At 52.8% G+C, this 20,296-nt stretch overlaps 1 protein-coding gene across 4 annotated transcripts in view; it reads right to left on the bottom strand.

The window, feature by feature from the left end:
* Positions 1–20,296, bottom strand: part of ACTN1 (actinin alpha 1) — a 95,733-nt gene that overhangs the window by 56,356 nt on the left and 19,081 nt on the right. Inside the window, exon 1 of one of the 4 annotated variants that reach the window (XM_078448099.2) lies at positions 14,537–14,560. The exons of the other annotated variants lie outside the window; for them this stretch is intronic. The gene's annotated coding sequence lies outside the window, so the exon portion shown is untranslated. Of the gene's footprint in view, positions 1–14,536; positions 14,561–20,296 lie in introns of those variants that run through there. 4 annotated transcript variants of the gene reach the window in all.

Consider the following 20,296-nt stretch of genomic DNA (forward strand, 5'->3'; position numbering starts at 1 on the left):
TCATTCACAGAGCTCCACAGGCCGAAGGAAAGAGGTCCTGTTATTTCACCACTGATGGGGAAACCTCGAGACCAGCCTCCCAGCCGGAGTGGGGAGACTAGAGAGGGGAGCAGGAACCTGTTTCCTGGTTTATGTCCACCTGTAGCCCATGTCCAGAGACAAAAGGGTCACCACGGAGTAAGGGGGCCACATGGCTCATCCTGCAAAGTGGTTTGACCTAACGAACACGCCCCGGTTAGAGAGCCCAGGCACCCCCTTCCTGACAAGGACCCCAGAAAGTAGATCGTGGCCTGGATAGCTCAGCACCTTTCCGCCAGTGTGGATGGAACCTGCAGGCTCCTGAGATAATCTGGAGCCGTTTTAAAAGTCAGGTGGTGGGGCACCTGGGTGGCTCGGTAGGTTAAGTGTCCGACTTCAGCTCAGGTCATGATCTTGCGGTTCGTGGGTTTGAGCCCCGCATTGGGCTCTGTGCTGACAGCCCAGAGCCTGAAGCCTGCTTCAAATTCTGTGTCTCCGTCTCTCTCTGCCCCTCCCCCACTTGTGTTCTGTCTCTCTCTCTCTCTCTCTCTCTCTCTCTCAAAAATGAATAAACATTTCAAAAAAAAAAAAGGTCAGGTGGCACATGATCTCAGTGAAGCAGCAAGGACCGTCCTCTTAGCTCGTAGCCAGTAAGAGTCGGCTGCCCCCGCCAATCTACCACCTCCACAGCCTGGCCTGGCTTCTTCCAGAGACCAAATGATGACAATCTAGCCATCAGCAGGCTCTGTCAACTATGGCCTTTGTAAACCGGATTCACTGATTTGTTTCCACATCAGTAAGACAAAGACACATCTGAGTGTCTCTCCTACTTGGTTGTTGTGAGGGAGTGTTGTGTGAGCTACTACAATGGTCTTAGCCCAGTGCTGGACACACATGAAGTGCTCACTAAATGCTGAAATCCACAGAAAGCAGAGTACTGGTTGCTTAGGGCTGGAAGCAGGGGAGAAAGGGGGTGCAGCTAAGGGGCACGGGGTCTCTTTTTGAGGTGACGAAAATGTTCTCAAATGAACAGTGGTGCTGGTTGCACAGCTATGAATATGCTAACAACCATTCAACCATACCCTCCAAATGGGTGAACCGTATGTAAATTATATCTCAAAAAAGTTATTATAAATAAAATAAAATAAAATAAAATAATAAAAAATAAAATAAAATAAAATATCCAGACCCCACTAAGCCTTTTACCAAGATGTTGTTGTTGTTCTTTACCCATTAGTCCCACTGGCAAGAAACCAGCCAAAAAGGCAGGCCCTGGACCATCCCCCTCTCCAGGCACTGAGGTCACTGATGGGACTACCCAGCTACTGACAGTGGCCCAAAAGCAAGCGAGGATGAAGATTCCAAGGTGAGAGGGGCTGCTCTCATCTTTGGCCACATGGAGCACTTGAGCCAGGCCTGAACTGGGAGCCTGAGGTACCACTGGCCTTGACCAAGCCTCCCCAAGGAGGAACTACTCTGAAGGGCAGGTCACAGCCCGGGGCATCTCCTCCTTCGGGCCACACTTCACACCAGTCCACAGCAGGGCGACACCGTGCTCTGGAGGCCACCGTGAGAACAACCTAACCTGCCCCCACCGCTGCCCCTGGGCTTGGTCCCGCCTGTAACACCTCCCCCATGTCTGGAGTCCAACGTCTGGAGCCCTTGCAGGTCTGATAACGCACAGGCCTCGGCAGGCCATAGCTCACAGAAGTAGCCCACGCATTCCTTTCCCAAAGAAGGAAAAGCCACCCAAAAGTGAGGTCATTTGGTTTTTCTGGCTCAGATGTTGACAGCTATGGGCCACTCGGTTCCACAGAAAACTTCCCGGATGACAAAGGATTTGGTCCAGCCTGGCATTCAGAAAATATGGGGATCTGTGGTCTGACTGAGTGGACCCTAACTGGACTCCTCTGTGTAGCTGAGGGGTGACCCCTTGACTTCATATCTCAGAGCCTCGATCTGTGAAAGCACGCTCAGCAGAAATGGTCCTGCAAGAGGAAGGAAGCAAACTGTATTCGAAATGGTCAGCTGGCCAAAAAGTCACCTCGGTGCCTGGAGTGTTCCTGAGTCTGGGCCAGCAGGATCTAGCAGGCACTGTGCCCCAGCTCCTCCCGGCCCCAGACTCCTTGACCCAGTCAAGGGCACATGACCAATAGGACCCCAGACTTAAGCCAATGCCACAGTGTTACCACCTCCCTCCTCAGGACCTGCCACCCAGCAGCCACAGGACCTCACGCCAAACACAGGTAGAAACATGGCCTCCCAAGGGAAAGCTCAAAGCTCCGGGGGAATCCAGAGCCCTCAGGAAGGCAGAGACACCCCGCGAAGAAAGCAGGGTTTGGGGCACAAGCTCAGAGCCCCACAAGTATGGAAGTGTGACAAGCCACAAGGAATCACCCCAGTGACTGGCGGCCTGGCAGGTGGGGTGGAGCACAGACTTCCTAAGAGGCATCAACAGACCGTGTCTATACCCTGCCACTCCCTGTGACAGAAACCTCCATAATTCTCATCTATGACAGCAATTACCCTCTGCCTAAGAGGAAGTTTCTGGTTCCTGAAGCACTGAATGGAGGAAGGGAACAAGAGGCGTGGCGCTTTGAGTTCCTCCTGAGTTGCATATAAAACAATAATTTATCTCTCTACACGGAACAGACTGGTAAGCAGTTAGGATGTCACTGGGGTGGAGGGACCCAGGAGCCCTCACGCCCTGCTGGAGGGCACACTGCAGCCATTCTAGAGCTCAGTCCAGCACTATATTGTGAAATAGGATGTGCACCTACCCCACTGCCCACAATTCCTGCCAGGAAATCCATCCCCCTCCAAGAAATCCTCCCGTGGGGAACGCTGGGTATGTAGGAGAATGTTCATCATTCCATTAGCTGTGCTGGCAGGGGAGGGCTCGGGGACGATTTCCGTGTTCACTGTAGGAAGACCGTGGGGTAAAAATGTGACTCATGTGACCTTGCACAGACCTGCAATGACAGTGGGCCACGAGCCGAGGGCCTAATTAAGTCCGTTCTCTTTACTTGAAGTCCAAGAAAATAGTTTCTTCTCCCCAAACCCAAACACAGATCAGCACATCATAAAGCAACACAGAAATCCCAAAACCCCTTTATTAAGGGGCCAAAGACAACACGTGAGCCAAGGAAAACCCCACCCAGGCCCAGACCAATGTGGCCTACTGCCGTCACTGTCCCTGCAGCCTGTCCACTAGACCCGTCAGAAGTGTGGGAACCGGCAGCCAGCACAGCAGGCCTGTTGGCCAGGTAGCCAGCCAACAAGTCAGCGTGGCCAGCCCGGCTCGAGGGACAGGGCAGCCAGGGGTTCAGCAGCAGGAAGCAGGAAGCAGGAGGCTGGGGAACAGGAATGTGTCTGCAGAGAAGTCCACATTTCCAGAAGGGTGAGAAAGGGCCGCTGCAGGTAGATCTGACCAGGACCCTCCAACTCTGCTGGGACAGCGCAGGACACGGGGGGGCTACTGAGTGAATGTATTCAGAGCCTTCCTTGAAGCTGTTAGATCCACACCCCTCTGTCCCCCAGCACGGGACTTACCCTCAGAAACTGTGCAGTGGGAGAAAAAAGCTGCAGGGAGCAGGGACAGCCAGTGGGCACCACAGCCGCCCCCAAACCTCGGTCCAGAGAAAAACAGTGTCCAGCCCTCACGATGGGGGCACTGAAGCAAAGTGGACCTCTGGTCCAGAGGGGAGGAGAGAGGGAAGGAGATCAAAGATGTTGGCTATTATTATCACTCAGAGAGGCATTTACCACCTCAGCAAATCTGCTCAACAATCCTATGCTAGAGGAGGAGACTGACGGTCAGAGGGGTTACACAACCTTCCCTGTCACACAGCTAGGCAGAGGCAGAACTGACATTTGAACAGGGGTCTATAGGACACCCAAGCCTGAGCCCTGTCCACTATGCTGGTGCTGAGGCTTCCAGGCAGGCCTTCTACCTTCAGAGTGGCAAGTAATGAGGGATCTGACAGCACCACCTGCCCCCACCACCCAGCTTTGCCCACCATCCTGCACCAGTCCCGGGTCTGCTCAGAGCCACGCGGGGACCTGTGCGGCTGTCCTCAGGCAGTCCCTGGGCCTGGATCAGGGAGGTAGCTAAAGGGCAGCCCAGGACACCAGGCTAAGAATCACCCCCCCCCCCCCCCCCCCCCCCCCCCCCGTGCTCAGCCAGCCAGGAGAGAAGGTCCTGGACCTGGTGGCTCCCAAGGGATGCAGAATGGGCTGGGCAAGTTTTTCTTCTAAGTCTCAGTTTTAGGGAGGGGGAAAGAGGTTTGAACTCCTGTCTCTTTTGGCTTTCTGAACACAAAGCCCATTGAGAGAGACCAGGAATATAATTAAAATGACAGCCAAGGCGGGGGTGTGTATGCCAGAGTGTGGGCAACTGGCTTGTTGGGGCTTGGACTGGCCTGATGTCAGCAGCCTCCCCTACAGCGGTCCACTGTGGGTGCTCCTGACTCGCGCAGGCTCCAGGATCCCCCGGCCTGTGAGCCAGGAGCCAGATTCGCATGGGGGTCACACGATGAGCTCCTAATTCAAGGAGCCTTTAGTCTGCCGGGGATGCCAAATGTTAATCAAAAAGTTGTATCAATGGGGGCGCCTGGGTGGCTCAGTTGGTTAAGCATCTGACTTTGGCTCAGGTCATGATCTCACAGTTCACAAGTTCAAGCCCTGGGTCGGGCTCTGTGCTGACAGCTCAGAGCCTGGAACCTGCTTCAGATTCTAACTCCCTCTTTCTCTGCCCCTCCCCAGCTCGTGCACTCTCTCTCAAAAATAAACATTAAAAAAAAAAAAACAACAACCTCATATCAATGACTGTATATTTGCAAACTGAGTTTAAAGGCATACGGGAAAAGTTTCAGAAGGTGTAAGGCTAAAACAGGGCCCTAACCCCGTCGTGCGTATGTGTGTGTGAGCAGGTGTGTGTACCCACACCCAACTGCTGCCCTGAGGAAGTCAGTGAATTTTTAAAGCCGAGGAATTTTAATTAGATGAAAAGACTGTAAATGTGAAGAGAGATCATATAATTTATCATCCAAACCAGGGCACTTAAAAACAAAAGGAGGGGCTATTAATAATTACATCAGGGTAACAGGTGCAAACCAAGACATATGGTGGCCCTACGCACATGTGTGGGGTTGGGCATGGTCGGGAGGGTGATGCCGCCCAAGCAGAGGAAATCAAAGGGCAAAGTCCTCAGGGACGACACCGGCTCAAACCACTAGAAAATGGCCATGGGGCTGGTGCAGGAGGAGGGGAGAGGGAGGCCAGAGGCTGGAGGTCAGCAGGCCGCAGGGGCCTGACGCTCATGCATGATGTTAGGACGGTTTCTCCTGAGAACAATGGAAGCCACTGGAGAGCCCTGTTTGATTTCAGCCAAGGGTCGGGGGTGAGAATGAGGCGGGTCCAGGAATCAGGTGTTGGTTTACAAATACTACGCCCGCACCTTGGAAAGAGACTCCTAGTTTTGGCGTGAACAACAGATCAGAGGCGGACAAGAATGTCAGCAGACACCAATCAGGAGACCATACGAATGTCCAGGCAAGAGATAAAGGTGACTTGGGGTGGGGCGTGGGGAGGGTGAAGACAGAGAAGCAGGCGGACAAGTACACTTGGGGGTTAGGGACCTCACCCCCAGATTTGGCACCTGAGCCAAAAGATGCATGGATGGATGGAAGGATGGATGGATGGGCGAAGATGTCATCCACTAAAGCCCACCTCTCCACCACACTCCCCTGCCCACCCAGACACCGCAAGCCGCTCACCACGGCTACAAAAGAGGGTCCACAGCCCTCAGCCGGACAGTCTAAGTTGAAGGTCAGAATGGAAGGATCTGAGAGAGCAGAACGCCCTCCCAAGCCCACTGTCGAGGGCTCTGTCAGTAGCAGCACAATTCAATCCTCCCAACCTCCCTATGAGGTAGGTAGCATCATTAATCCCATTTTACAAAAGAGAAAGCTCACAAAGTCACTCAAGGTCACATCGAACAGTACACAGAGGAGCCAGAATTCAGGCTGCAGAGCCCCTGCTTCTAACCACAAGCTCAGTCTGCCTGGACCTCCGCTCCCTCGACTCCCCTGTCAGCCCAGGCCCAGCAGCAGGCCACATGCACAAGCCCAGAGTGAGGCTCCTCCCCTCTCACTGCCCCCCACCCCCAGCCCACCTCACCCCAACCCAGGCAGATCACCCTCCTGGAGTGGGCCCAGCACAGGCAGTGCCTGAAGCTCCCAGCTAGAGGTGATCTTACTGTGTGGTCAGGACAGACAACCTTGGCCTTAGAACAGCCTGAAGGGAACAAGTACAGGGCCTCCCTCTCCCCTGGAAGCCTCTCCATCAAAACCCAGAGAAAATCAGGCTGAAATCATTAAGAGCCTCTAAAGGGGAAACTGGAAACTGGGGGGAACGCCAAGGACCTAAACTGGTCTTCCTTTAACGGACCAAGCCAGCCTGGGGAATAAGGAAGCAGGAGAGGCAGTATAGCCCTTGCACCTCGAGTGGCTGGCTGACCCCGGCAATACCACTCCTCACTTCCTGCACACTTTGCTTCCACCATCTGAGCCGGGGGGCCGGCCCTGCCTGTGCTTCTAGAAGTCTTTCTGGACAGAACCGTAATGGGAGAAGGGCAGGAGAAGTGGTCACTACCTACCCTCAGGAGTTCCAGGATTCCCCCAATGTCCCTGAGAAGGTGTTTGAGCCCAGTCCACCTGGCCCATGCTGCCTCCCCACCCTCCTTCTATCTGTGGATCCCAGTGGCCCTGGGACAAAGCCCACGGCTCACCCTGCTCACGTGGGCCCTGGCTTTCAGAAGGCACATCTGGGGAAGCGTCCTGGTGGGTGCCCCCCCACCCCACCACCTGTGCACCATGGCTGGTCTCTGCAGGCCTCCCTCGAGGGGCAGAAGGATGCCCCTGTTCCCCCTCTGCCACCACTGGGGCATGTTACTCACCTCCTTCCTGTCACCCCACCTCTCTTCATCCCCCACCTTTTCCATGCCTTAGTAGAATGTTTGCAGACACAATGGACACAGGCACTAGAAGATCTGAGTTCTAATTCTGTTCCACCACAAGGGAGCGCAGGGCCTCGGGTCTGCCCCTTAAGCCTCACACTCTCACTTCAAAGTCTCCCACTTTATGTGGGGCCATACCTGCCTCCCAGCTGCCCTAATGGGCTCTTGTTAAATCAGATGATACCACCACTGGGAGAGGACTCTGAGAGCAGCGAATGTGAGTTTCCCAAATTGACCTAATTATAAAACATGCTGAAAATGCAGATTCCACCCCAACAACGGGCACTCTGGTTCAGGAGTTCTGGGTGGGACCCATGAATCAGAATTTTAACAAGTAACAAGCACTCCAAGCGAATCCTATAATTGAGCAAGTTTGGGCAACTCTGGGCTGGAGAAACATGGAGGAAGTCTCTATCACCTCCCCTCCTGTGTAGAGAAGGACAAGAGGAGTTTGCGGAAAGCCTATCTTGGCTTTGTGCATACATAAAATCACCACCCTGCCCACACTTGGGGAGCCCACCAGGCACAGGACACTAACCTGGATGGTTTACATCCCTCATCCCATTTAGTCCTGGCAACGACCCTACAGGATAGATTGAAAAAGAAACCAAGGCTCAGAGTAAGGACCTGCTCAAGGTCACAAGAGTAAGATGGCAGAGAGCTTCTCTTCGCCCCAGAAGTGCCAACACCGAAGCTGACTCTGCTCAACACCCTGTGGCCCCCACAAGATGGACTCTTCTGTGGAGAAGGGGGGCAGGGGAGGAGGGGTTAGAAAGGAGACAGCTGCAGGCAGGACTGCCCCCCTCCCCTCCTCTGAGCCTGGACGTGACCCACGCGTGGCTGGTCCCCACCACTCTATCCTGCAGGAGAAAGGGGTGCTCCACTGCCTGGACGTGGAGGCTGCTATTTCCTGTCCCCAAATAGGAGGGAGACGGGGATCCTGGAGTCTGCAAACTAGGAAGGTAGGGGGACCCACCTAAGGCACAATCACACAGCAACTTAACTGGGGGAAGAGTTCTGAGCCAGAATGCCTGGCACAGAAGTGAGGGGCTCGGGCTCCCCAAGGGTCTGGCAGGTTCGCTGCCATCGGGCAGAGCCCACTTCAGATCTTCTGTCCCCCTTCTCTCTGCCCCTCCCTTGTTCGCTCACTCTCTCTCAAAAATAAGCAAACAGCTGGGCGCCTCGATGGCTCAGTCAGTTAAGCGTCCGACTCGATTTTTGGCTCAGGTTATATGATTTTATGGTGTCATGAGTTTGAGCCCCACATCTGGCTCTGTGCGCTGACCATACGGAGCCTGCTTGGGATTCCCTGTCTTCCTTGCTTCCTGCCCCTCCCCCACTCACACCTTGTAAATAAATAAATAAATAAATAAGAGGGGATAAACAAAATGTGGTGTATACACACAATGGAATATTAGTCGGCCATAAAAAGGAAGGGAATTCTGACACATGCTATCACATGGATGAACCTTGAGGACATTATGCTAAGAGAATGAGCCAGACACAAAAGGACAAATACTGTCTGACTCCCCTTTGATGAAGTACCTAAAGCCGTCAAATTCTCAAAGACGGTAGATGCTGGTTGTCGGGGCTGGGGGAGGAAGGGATGGGGAGTGAGTGTTTAATGAGTACAGAGTTTCGGTTTGGCCAGATGTCAAGAGTTCTGGAGACGGATGGTGGTGATGGCTGCACAACAGTGGGAATGCGCTTAATGTCACTGACCTGCACACTTAAAAATGGCAAAAATGATAAATTTCATGTTATATATATTTTACCACAAACTACCTCTCTCTCTCTCCCTCTCCCTCTCTCCCTCTCTCTCTCTCTCTCTCTCTCTCTCTACATACACACACATATATATATATATATATATATGTATGTGTGTATGTAGAGAGAGAGATGCAGGTTAAACATAAACTTGCATGTGGGCATCGGAAAATAACCCTATTACCTGTGGGGAAGCATTTTTTGGGTTGTTTGTTTTTACCGTGAACATGTTACACTTTCCTAATAAAACCAAAAGAGACCCTGGAGACTTCTCAACAAAACTGTTTCGAATCGTGACCCATTTCGGTGTCTGAGAACTGCCCACTCTACACAATGTTGCAGGCAATGCCGTCACCTGACTCCTCTCTGCCACCAGCGACAGCCTGCCGGGCGGGACAGGGATGAGCATCACCCCCCTTGAAAGCAGTGAAGGCAGACTTGGGGTGGGGGCCAGCAATGACGCACAGGGCCTCCCCAGCCCTCCCCACTTCACGAAAACAGGAGTAGGGAAATGCCCCCAGGGCCAGAGACGATGGGTAACTGGTGTGCCCCTCCCTAGGCTCTGACTCCAAGGTGACTCTGGCTTTGGAAGGAAATGAACCACCCTGCCCTATTTCCCCTTCGAGGAAGGCACAAGGGAATGACTGAGTCCCTACATGCCCGGCCTTCTCCTCCACGGGACTCTGGTGAAATCACCTCCCATCCTCCACCGCAGGGGGACAGGAAGCTGCAGCGAAGAGGGAGACGGAGAAAACGTCCACCTGATGGAGGAAAACGTCCATCCTGTGCCTTACAGGATGGGGGAGGCACAAAGGACAAGAGGGGCCTTTCCAATTTCTACCCTCAATCCTGCCATGAAGACACCAGGAGGACTGCAGACTCAGGCTCCAGTCCTGATGTTTCCACTGACTGGCCATGTGGCCTTGCCTCAGTTTCCTCATCTGTAACTTGAAACGGATGGAATGCTTCTTTTCAGTGGCTCTTGCCTTTCAGCTCTGAAACTGAAGGCTTCCATCTGAGCTTGGTGATGTCCCCGAACCAGGAAAGGGCTGGGGAAGACAAGACATGGCCTTGGAGCAAGGAGAGCCTCCTCCAGGGACCCATGCCTGGTCTCCCTCCTGGACGCAGCGCTTCTAACTGGAGCACCAGCACCCCCACCCTCAGACCACACCGCCCAGCCATTCATTTCATATTTTCTAAGCTCTCACCCTGGGCCAGGGGCCGAGCCAGCAGTTGGAAACAGTGGCGAGCAGCCCAGCCTTCGAGGCACTCACAGCCTCGTGACTGTGTCCACCCCACCCCCTGTCCCCAAGGCCAGCCCTCTGAGGAAGCAGAGCCTGGAACAGTCATCCGAACAGTAGGCAGAAGGGGAAGCCATACGGGGCCCTGAGAAGTGCACCAAACCAAACTGAGAGCCAGGGAAAGCGTGGTTTGAATCCCGCACCGGCCGCCAATTTGCTGTGTGACCTTGGACTAGCTTCTTCAGCCCGCTGGGACTCAGTTTCCTGATCTGTCAAGAGAGGCCTGGGACTGGTCTCTGCATGACCTTCCAGCTCAGACAGCCTGGGCGTCTCTGGGATCCCGGGATCCCAACAGCACCACTGACCCCGACCATCTGGGCCCCGTGGACTCCAGACAAGCGGAGCTGATGGTCGGCCAGCTCCGGAGAGTCATGCGGCACCAGGGACAGAGGCTCAGCCCTGCAAAGCCCAGCTGCCAGAGGCCGTCTGAAGGCAAACGTCTGCTGTAACTTTAGGATCAAATGGGTGTCTCGGCTTTCTCAGAGTTGGAACTGTTTAGCTCGGGACGGGGTCAGAAGACCAGAAGGAAGCTTCTTGCATTCTCGGTGCCGCACTGCCTAGTAGGGGAAAGTGGCGCCCCTCCCGCCCCATCTCTGCCGGATTTGAACCATAAACACAGCCCTTTTCTGAAGGGAAGGGCTTAACACAAACCAGATGTGGTAGGGACTTTCCCCCACCCCCTCCTGGCCCTAAAATTAAACATTCAGTGTCTCCTCTGCCAAAATTCACTTGAAGGCCGAGCCTTAAAGAGCCAGCACCTCCGGTTCTCACCCTCACACATTCTCAATCACATCCCCGCTTAAACAAAATGTCAAAGTACCCAAATGGCAAGTGTGGATGGGGCGGCCCCCCAGGAGTGCCTGGCACCCATGCAGGCCAGGGACAGATTTAAAAGGAAAGGTCACTGGAGAAGAAATGCTGATCCTCTATCACTGGCCCAGAAGGTACCAAAGGTACCTTCCAGGAGTGGTTCCCGCGCCTGGGGATTTGCCCCTGGGGACGGCACAGAGAGGGTTTGCACATGCAGGGGCAGTCAGCTCACAGGGAGCATCACTCCTGTCCCTAGGGGACTCTGGAGATTCCTGGAAGAGTCCATTTCCAGGACTCGAGTTTGCAGTCTCTAGAAATGGGATGAATAACAAGTATCTGATTTATCTCTGATCTCATGCAAGGCTGTGACGGTCCAGACAGAGCCCACCTTAAGAGACCTGGACTCTGCTGAGCTGCCAGGCTGGTCGCTCCCCTGTCCTAAAAGCTCACCTGGGTCCTACAGATCCTTCCAACCCCAGCCGAAGTCCCAGACCATCCCATCCACCCATCCACCTAACCGCCCCCCCACCTGCCCATGCCCCCTATGCTAGGGTCAGGCCTCAGCACCCAGCACTAATCAGTTGGCCCTACAGAGGCACATCCTGTCTCCACAGCAAGGGGACACATCCATCCCCTGCCCTTAAGCTCAGGGGACCACATCTTACACCTTCTATGCACTCCACAGCGCCTAGCAGCACACAACACACACTGAGCGTGCTCAGAACAGATGGTTAAATCTCATGCAGCTGCCATTACTCAAGCAAAGGACAGGTTACAGCAATAAATAAATAAACAAATAAATAAATAAATTATATATATATATATATATATATATATATATATATATATATATATTTGGAGAGATGGTGCTTCAGATAGAAATTCCCTGACTTGCTATTAAATTGAATACTATTTTTTCTTAAAAAGTAGTTCATCCTACAACCTCAACATAGTCTTTTTCGTTTCTGCGTATTACCTGTTTACACTGGTTTTTATGGTTGCAACTGATTATAATGCATATAGCATATAGTGTTACTCTAACATTCAACAGTCTATTGGATATTCTATTCCTGTATAATCTGTATAAATGTCATTCTAAAGGCTGAAAAAAAAATGTCCCACCACTACCATGTATCAGGAAGGTCTGTTAAACTCCTCCCCTAATGTTGCTTAGACACGGAAGCTTTTTTTTTCCCCCAGATGGCACAGAGCATATTCTTAGGCATTTCTGTCTCAGTTGGACAGTTTTCTTCAGACAAAATCCTGGAGGCCAGTGGAGCGGGGGAGGGGGCGGGGGGGGGGGGTGGTGGAATTACCAGGCCAAAGGATATGAACATTTTCACCGCTTTTGCTACATAAATGAGCCACGATGCTAACCCACAAGTTGCAACAATCCCTAGAGCCTTCAGAAAGGAGTCCATCCACCTGTTCATCTAAAACCTTGCCTTGATTGGATTTTTTTCTCTTTGCAAAACTGTGTCTCAGTTACACGTATTGCCTGGAAGAGTTCATCACCTCTAGGACTCCAGAATAAGTGCTCTGAGGGTCCTTTTTCTTATACCTTAGCTCTCAGGCCCACCTTCTCTATACCAACCCTTGTAACCCTAGTCCTTTCTGATGTCAGAGGCATGCTGTGGCCCCCTGAGGCCTGCTCTACCAAACTCAATCTCCGCCCTCAACTTCTGAGAGTCGTGGTTCCCTTCTACACTGTGCCCCTCCTCCCACGGTACCACATCCCCCCTGAGAAACTGCGGATAGTCAGAGAGGCAGAGGGGGTGGTTCTTGACCTACAGCCCCCAAAATGACACCCAGGGATGTGGAAATGCCCTGTCAAACTGAGTCTCATGTGCTTTCTCAGCTCCCTGTTGCCTGGGCCTGTCTACCTGGGCCAGTTGGAGTCTATGCCAACAAAACACACTGCAGCTGGCAGACCCCCAGGCTGAAAAGACCCAGGAGCATGGCAATGAGGAGGCGTCCACAGTCTAGAGCCAACCCAAACCCCTGTTGTCACGCTGTCTGGATGAAAGCTAGAACCCACACAACAGTGCACAGTCAGAATTTGGCTCAACTGAGACTACAGGGTCAGAGGTCACTAAGGTGGGACAGGGCGAGGCAGCATATGGGGCGCTAAAAAGCCCTCTCTCCACAGGAAACCAAACAGAGCTGGACAGTCACTAAAGGACACAGATGTTTGTGCTGGGTGAGCAGGGAGGGCCACCTGTCTGATAGAAGTGGCCCCTCAGAATGCCCAGGGTGAGAAAAGCATGGCCTCCACCATTAGCACCGCAATATTGCTTTAAAGCAGCCTTATTGGCCCTCTTGCTCCAAAGCCAAAAACAATTTACGGTCAGGGAAGCAAGAACAGATTTTCTTTCCTTTCCTTATTTACTCTCCCTCTAAGTAATAATATGGGTTCAGGGTCCAGAAGAGACACTTGGTTCACATTTTGGGGATACTCCTACCACTCAGACTAGAGCAACGATACTCCCACGTAAGCCTTCCTAGATGTTCTCTAAAAATTAAGTAGGGGGTTTGCTAGAAATGCAGATTCCTGGGCTCTGAGCCCAGAGCATTTGGTTCGGCAGGTTGGGCAAGGCTCAGGAGGCTACAGTTCATACATGAAGCCTCAGTGGGCCGCGGACCACCCTTTAGTAAATATGGCATCGGAGTGAAATTCTCCACTTGGGTGGTAGAGAGTGGACATGCCCACTGGAACCAGAACTGGAAGATGTGGTCACCTGAAGCGGGTGCTCAATTAATACAGTGTGGGCAGGACGTCCTTTGCTGTTGCCCACCTCCCCTCCTCAGAGCAAAGGAACCTCTCCTTCACAGAGCAAAGTTAAGTACATGTTGTTGTCTCCTCAGGAGTCCCTCTCGCCCTCCCAACGACCATGAGTCTTAATTGGAGCAGCCTTTACAGTTCATTGTGGTTTCTGGGTAGGGAGAGACAGAGAGGGTAGAGTGTCTAACAAACCAGACAGAACAAATCAATCCCAGTCCGTCCACATGGCCACAAGCTGGAGTACCATGAGGCCCTGACAGGGAGCTCTTGACCTAACCAACTCAAACAGCAGCTGAGACATTCCAGTGGCTTCCCCCTTCGGTGCCCCCAACACCGAGAATCCCTCTGGTGAATCCAGAAACGGCTCCAAAGTTCTGATCATCCACAGCCCCTGGACATTGGAAAACAGTCTGCCACTGTGTCGGAGGGGCCGGCCGTAGGACACTCAGCATTAGGGACATCAAGCATGCTCTAGGTGCACCTCCAAGACAGCCTGAGAGTCCCACACGTGGGTATGGGGGCTAGGGTGGCTCGAAGAAGCCACCATTGCAGCTCCATCTATGGACCTCTAGGTATGATCCCCAACCAAAGCGCACCTGACTCCATACGTCTAGCACTAGGTTAAAATGAAACAAGGGGAGAGCCACAGCTGCAGGAGAAAGGAAGCTTCTGCGCATCACCTCTTCCATATTGAAAATGACACAAACATCCAAGTGTGTCACTAGTGTGGGCACAGCACCAGGTGCCCTCATGCATTCACCCATGTTGGCATTTGAAGCCACCTGAGAAACCTTCAGCTGGCTCTTAAGAGTTCCCAGAGACTGAGGCCTCGTTCCCTACTTCAGGTCAAGCCATTTCATGAACAGTCCAGCTTCCTCTTCCCAGCCCAGCATCAGGGGCATTTCATCAGATACGTCACTGCTCAGGGGACGGTGGAGCTGCCCGGGGACAGAAGTAACCCTGCCGGGTTGAGGAGTGCCGGCAACCCCAGTCGAGAGTTCATCAGGGGCCCAGCCAGAGCAGGAAGTGGTCTCTTCCACCCTGAGGCTTCCTCCTACAGATGGAAGTATGGGAGAGGGTCGCCTGGGCCATGGAATGTTTGGTTCAGAGAAGTGAAGGGGGGAAGTGAGAGCCGGGCGCAGAGCCGGCAGGTTTAGGTTCTGTTCTAGGACTTCTCCCACTTCCCTTCAACTTTACCAAGAACCTGGCTCTTCTGACAAGCCTCACAGACAGACAGGAACTTGCAACAATGTGGTCAACAGCCAGGTCCGGGGGGAGGGGGAACTTTCCCAGACACGGAGGCTCATGAGCCTTGTGCCCTGCCCCTGAGGTAGCGCCTGGCAGGTGGTAGCTACTGAAGAATCTACTAAGTTGCCAGCGGAGGATCATATTTCACATTTTCCTCCCAAATATTTAAGTCCTGACAGTTTTCTGAACCACCTTCTACATATCTAGCACTAGGCTGAAATATTAACAGGGACTTCAGGTTAGAAATGTTAAGCCCACAGCCAGGCAGGCCAGTGGCTAAGATATTCTGGGTCAGAGGAAAATTGGGTGCCCTCCCTGCCAAGCAGGAGGGCACGTAGGACTAACGGGAACGCCACAGCTCCCACTCCTGTCTGACAAGAGGCAGGAGGTCACTACAGCAGCACCCCAAACCAACACCTCCATGCTCTCAGCGTGGGAGAATTCCAGGCAATCTCTATCTTCTTCCTTGTACTGTGCTATATTTTTCACAATAAACATTACGTTCCTTCTTAATTAAAGAAACAGGTTTGTGTATTGCCGGTGGCATATTAAGTCAGTCCATCTTAGAAAGGCAACTGATGAATACGTAAAATGGTCATCTCTCTTGACCAATTAACTCAGATCCCAGATATGAACCTGAAAGGCAAGAAAACGTCCACAGGAAAGGACTACTTATAGAGGCATTACCTAGGATAGCCAAAAACTGGAAACCATGGAGATGTCCAATGCCGGGAGAATGAAGAGGAGAGGAGTAACACCTCACTGAGGAGAGAGGCAGCCAGTAAAGGTGACATGCCAGGCCCAGCCCCGACAGGTAAGCCATTTCCTTCCCGGGGGGGACCTCATCCCTGCTCTGTGGCCAAGAGCCTGAGGCCAGAAGCACCTTGCTGAGACTCGGAGCAAATCCAAATGTGCTTCCAGAAGACAGCCTTGGCCTCCACCACCTTCGTTCTGAAAAGGTAGATGCCAGGCCCAGCCCCGACCTCTCATTTTCCTAACAAAATAGCATCTCTGGTCCTCACATGCCTGGTACCTCAAACAGTTCCCTTCTCTGTGCAGGCCTCGGAAAACCTCTAACAGACGCAGGGCCCAGGAGCCCAGCCCTGGGCAAACAACCGGGAGGGAGGGTCTCCAGTGACAAGCAAGGGGTGAGGCCTCGCCTCAGCTGGACCTCTCGAAGCAGTAGGACAAGATTTCATTATTCAGCTTCTCACAGAAATGCCTTCACACAAGTGTGATTTAACACCATGCCTTTGGCTCTACTGAGGGTTGATTTAAGAACCAATATGCAGGGGCGCCTGGCTGGCTCAGTCAGCGGAGTATGCGACTCTTGATCTCGGGGTCGTAAGTTTGAACCCCATGCTGGGTGTAAAGATACTTAAAACTAAAAATCTTTTTTTTAATTTTTATTTTTTAGTGTTTATTCATTTTTGACAGAGAGAGAAAGAGACAGAGCACAAGCAGGGGAGGGGCGGGGGGGGGGGTGGGGAGACAGAGAATCCAAAGCAAGCTCCACATTCTGAGCTGTCAGCACAGAGCCCGACACCTGGCTCGAACCCACAAACCGTGAGATCATGACCTGAGCCGAGGTCGGATGCTTAACTGACTGAGCCACCCAGGTGTCCCTAAAAATAAAAACCTTAAAAAAAAAAAAAGAAAGAAAGAACCGACATGCAAAAAAGGTCTCTGTGTGTTCCGTGAAACTACGACCGACAGCATTAAGCACAACACGACTCTAAAATGGATTGGGGCGCCTGGGTGGCTCAGTCGGTTAAGCGTCCGACTTCAGCTCAGGTCACGATCTCGCGGTCCGTGAGTTCGAGCCCCGTGTCGGGCTCTGGGCTGATGGCTCAGAGCCTGGAGCCTGCTTCCGATTCTGTGTCTCCCTCTCTCTCTGCCCCTGCCCCGTTCATGCTCTCTCTGTCTCAAAAATAAAATTAAAAAAAACGTTAAAAAAAAAAATTAAAAAAATAAAATAAAATGGAAAAGTCCCTGGTGGTCAGTCATTACTAGAAGTGTCTCTTTCCCATGAACTGATATGCTTCCTTTTTCACTAGGAAATAAATGTTATGATAATTCCAATTTCCCCTTTTGCTGTGGCTACCAGGAAGCTTGGAATGAGGGTCAGGGCAAACTAAGAAAAACTAACCTCTTTTAACAGTTACCTCATCCTCACCCTGACAAAGCTCAGATCTTCCGACTTTAAACCTTAGCTATACATGAGCCTTTGGATGTGCTCTCCTCAAATGCTTTTTGGAAAGAGGCAGAAAAGCACAAATAAAAAAATATTCATGAAATAAACTCTATCCCTGGATCTCACTTTCATCAGGGGAGGAACGCAAAGGCTGTGTTGCTATATATGAAAAAACAAATCTTTAATAAAAAGCCACGTGGAGAAATAAAAAAACGGAACTGAACTGCGTACGCGCTACGGTTGCCACTATGAAAGTAACGCACGTATGAGGACAAACACGAAAATAGGTTTCTGAAACGATAAATCGTGGTGTGTAGGTGAGAGGGTTAAAATGTCATCTTTTTTGCCCCCTCTGAAGTGCTTTCTCTTCTCCAATGGCAACAGAGGCCCAGGTAGGTGCATCAAGTAGGCAAGCAAAAGCCAGTGTTCCCTGGCCTTTCCCATGTCGCCCCCAAGGCTGCCACATTGGGGGGTGGAGACAGGCTACAAGCCCACAGGTGGCTCCTTTTTTTTTTGTTTGTTTATTTTTGAGACCGAGAGAGACAGAGCATGAATGGGGGAGGGGCAGAGAGAGAGGGAGACACAGAATCAGAAGCAGGCTCCAGGCTCTGAGCCATCAGCCCAGAGCCTGACGCGGGGCTCGAACTCACGAACCGTGAGATCGTGACCTGAACTGAAGTCGGATGCTTAACCGACTGAGCCACCCAGGCACCCCAATAGGTGGCTCCTTAAGAGACTGGAACCCAGTAGGTGGTGGGCTGGACTTCTTAGGGTCTTGAAGAAGATGCCCGGTGCCCTGAAATCACAGCGGTTTGAAATTCTTGTCCTCACTACCCATCAGCGGGCATGTTCCGAACACACCCTCATAAGAACAACAAACTAGACACCTGCACACATAGTTGGGGGGAGGGGCAGGAGCCATAAGCCACGACCTCTGACCTCTACATGCCTAGGACTCGATGGGCAAACTAGCGACCCCTCAGCCTTCCCGTGTCAGATCAAACGCTGCTCCCTCCGGGAAGGTTTCCTCCTCCGTCCCCTCCATCCCTCCTCCATCCCCCATCCTCAGACCCTCGCACCTGACTGATGGGCATTCACACACAGCCTGCACGTCTCCTTCGGAACCCTTGACACACCTGAAACCCCGTCCTCGGTGCGTCCAGCCCAGGGGACTGCGAGCCCAAGGCCGGCGCAGTTGCAGATGGCACCTGGGCCACGTGAGCCAAATGGCCGGCAGACAGGATGGCTCAGCCTCTGCTGAGGACCAAGGTTTGGGCGACTGGACTAGAGGCTTCCTCCTCCCTCCACTGGACTCAGGATCCCCGGGGCTGCCAGAGGGGCTGGCCGCTGTCTCTATTGCACCCATCTCTTTTCCAGTGACAGCAGCCCACGTGGGGCAGGGGAGCCTAGCCCTGGAGAGCAAGTAGGTCTTCGGAGGCTGACTCACCACCTTGCAGGTGGAGTGAGCTCATTCCCTTCCAGGGCATCCTCGAACCAGAAGCCCACAGCAGAGGTGGTTCCCATGGCAACCGGCCAGCGCCTCCTCCACAGCCGCCTTCCCTGGAGCGCCTGCGCCCTGTGCCAAGGGTCACTTAGCCCGCCCTCCGCCGCCCGAATCCCGAGAGCACAGAGCGAGCCGGGGCCCTGGGGGCCAGGCACGGCAGAGCCCTCCCCCCTCCACCGCCCCCACCGGCTTCAACAAGTCCACCCAACACACCCGAGACCAGGAAACTCATGACCCCACAGTTCATTCCTTCTTTGGAAAGTTTGACGGTTAGAAGCTCTGAGCTAGACTCCCATCTCCCACACAACCCCCACAAGTACTATTTTGCCCCCTCCGGCCTCCCAACGTGGTCTGCAGCCTTGTCTACACAGCCAGGCTCCTTCCACTACTCCTGACACGGCTCCCACCCACCCCACCGGGCAGTGTCCAGTGTCCAGGGTCCAGTTCAGACAGCCGAGCACTGAGCAGGACTCAGGACAAGTCTAGAGCCCGCCGCTGCCCCGATGACGGCCGAGCTCGTCCGATGATTCACCGGGTCCGCCCGCTGTCACCCACCCCCAGGCCTCTTTCTCTCCAGCTGCTCCCAGCCCACTCCTTCTCACTCATCCCCTGCCCCGCCCTTCCCAGAGCTTCATACTCACTGTTCATGCCTTTGGTCACATTCTGCCTGGCCCACCTCCCCCGCCCTTTGCCACCACCCCCCTTGCCTGACTCACCCAGACATACTCCAGATTTGATTTTTAGCTCACTTTTATCACCTCCTCCAGGAAGCCTTCCCTATCTCCTCCAAGGTGGGATGGGGCCTTCCTTGGGCTCGCTTCACTATACTGCACGTCACATCTTTGTGACAAGGAAATGCGGTTCATAGGTCTGTCACCCACTGGCCTCTGGAGCACCTTGCCCTGACCTGGAAAGAGCAAGTGCTTCGTATTTATTAAACCTGGGTGGTGAGCACATAGGTCTTTGCTGTGGTGTTCTCTACACTTTTTCTTATATTTCAAATGTCATTTAAAAAAATAAAATGATCCACAGTAAATGTGAATTGAGAGGGTAGACCATCGTCGGCAGCCGTGCCTTTGGTGCGGGTTATGTCTGCCCACCTCAAATATCTGGCTGAACTCATCCTTCAGAAACTTTTCCCCCCACCCTGGGGCTGGAGGGATGCCACTTGGCCAGTTGCCAAGTAGTCCGTTCAAACCTTCTGGAACGTCTGGATCGTGCTCGGCACAGTGGTGGCCCCACGGGCGAGGTTGCGTTGGTCCTGGCGTATCGTTTCACCTCCGCTTGTCCTTTTCATTCGCGAGAACACAGTTCACCCCAGCTAATCTCACTGCATGCTAGCCCAGATGGCTAAACAGGACAGGGAGGTTTTGTGGCTAAGCGCTGAAGCTGGGGAAAGGGGAAATCGGGATTCGTTATACTATCCTCTACTCCTGCACTTGAATTCTCCATGATAATTAGGTTTCGTTTTGTTTTTTTAACTTATTCACACAACTAATATCCCCTAAGTGCCTCCCACATTTCAGACATCATGGCTAAAGAGAGAAATAAGAAACAACCCTCCCCCGTCCCTGCCATGAATTGAAACTTTATTAAATTCTAAATTACTGGGACGCCTGGGTGGCTCAATTGGTTAAGTGTCTGACTTCGGCTC

This window comes from Panthera onca, chromosome B3 (assembly GCF_046562875.1).
Source record: "Panthera onca isolate mPanOnc1 chromosome B3, mPanOnc1 haplotype 2, whole genome shotgun sequence".
NCBI classification, from domain to species: Eukaryota; Metazoa; Chordata; class Mammalia; order Carnivora; family Felidae; genus Panthera; species Panthera onca.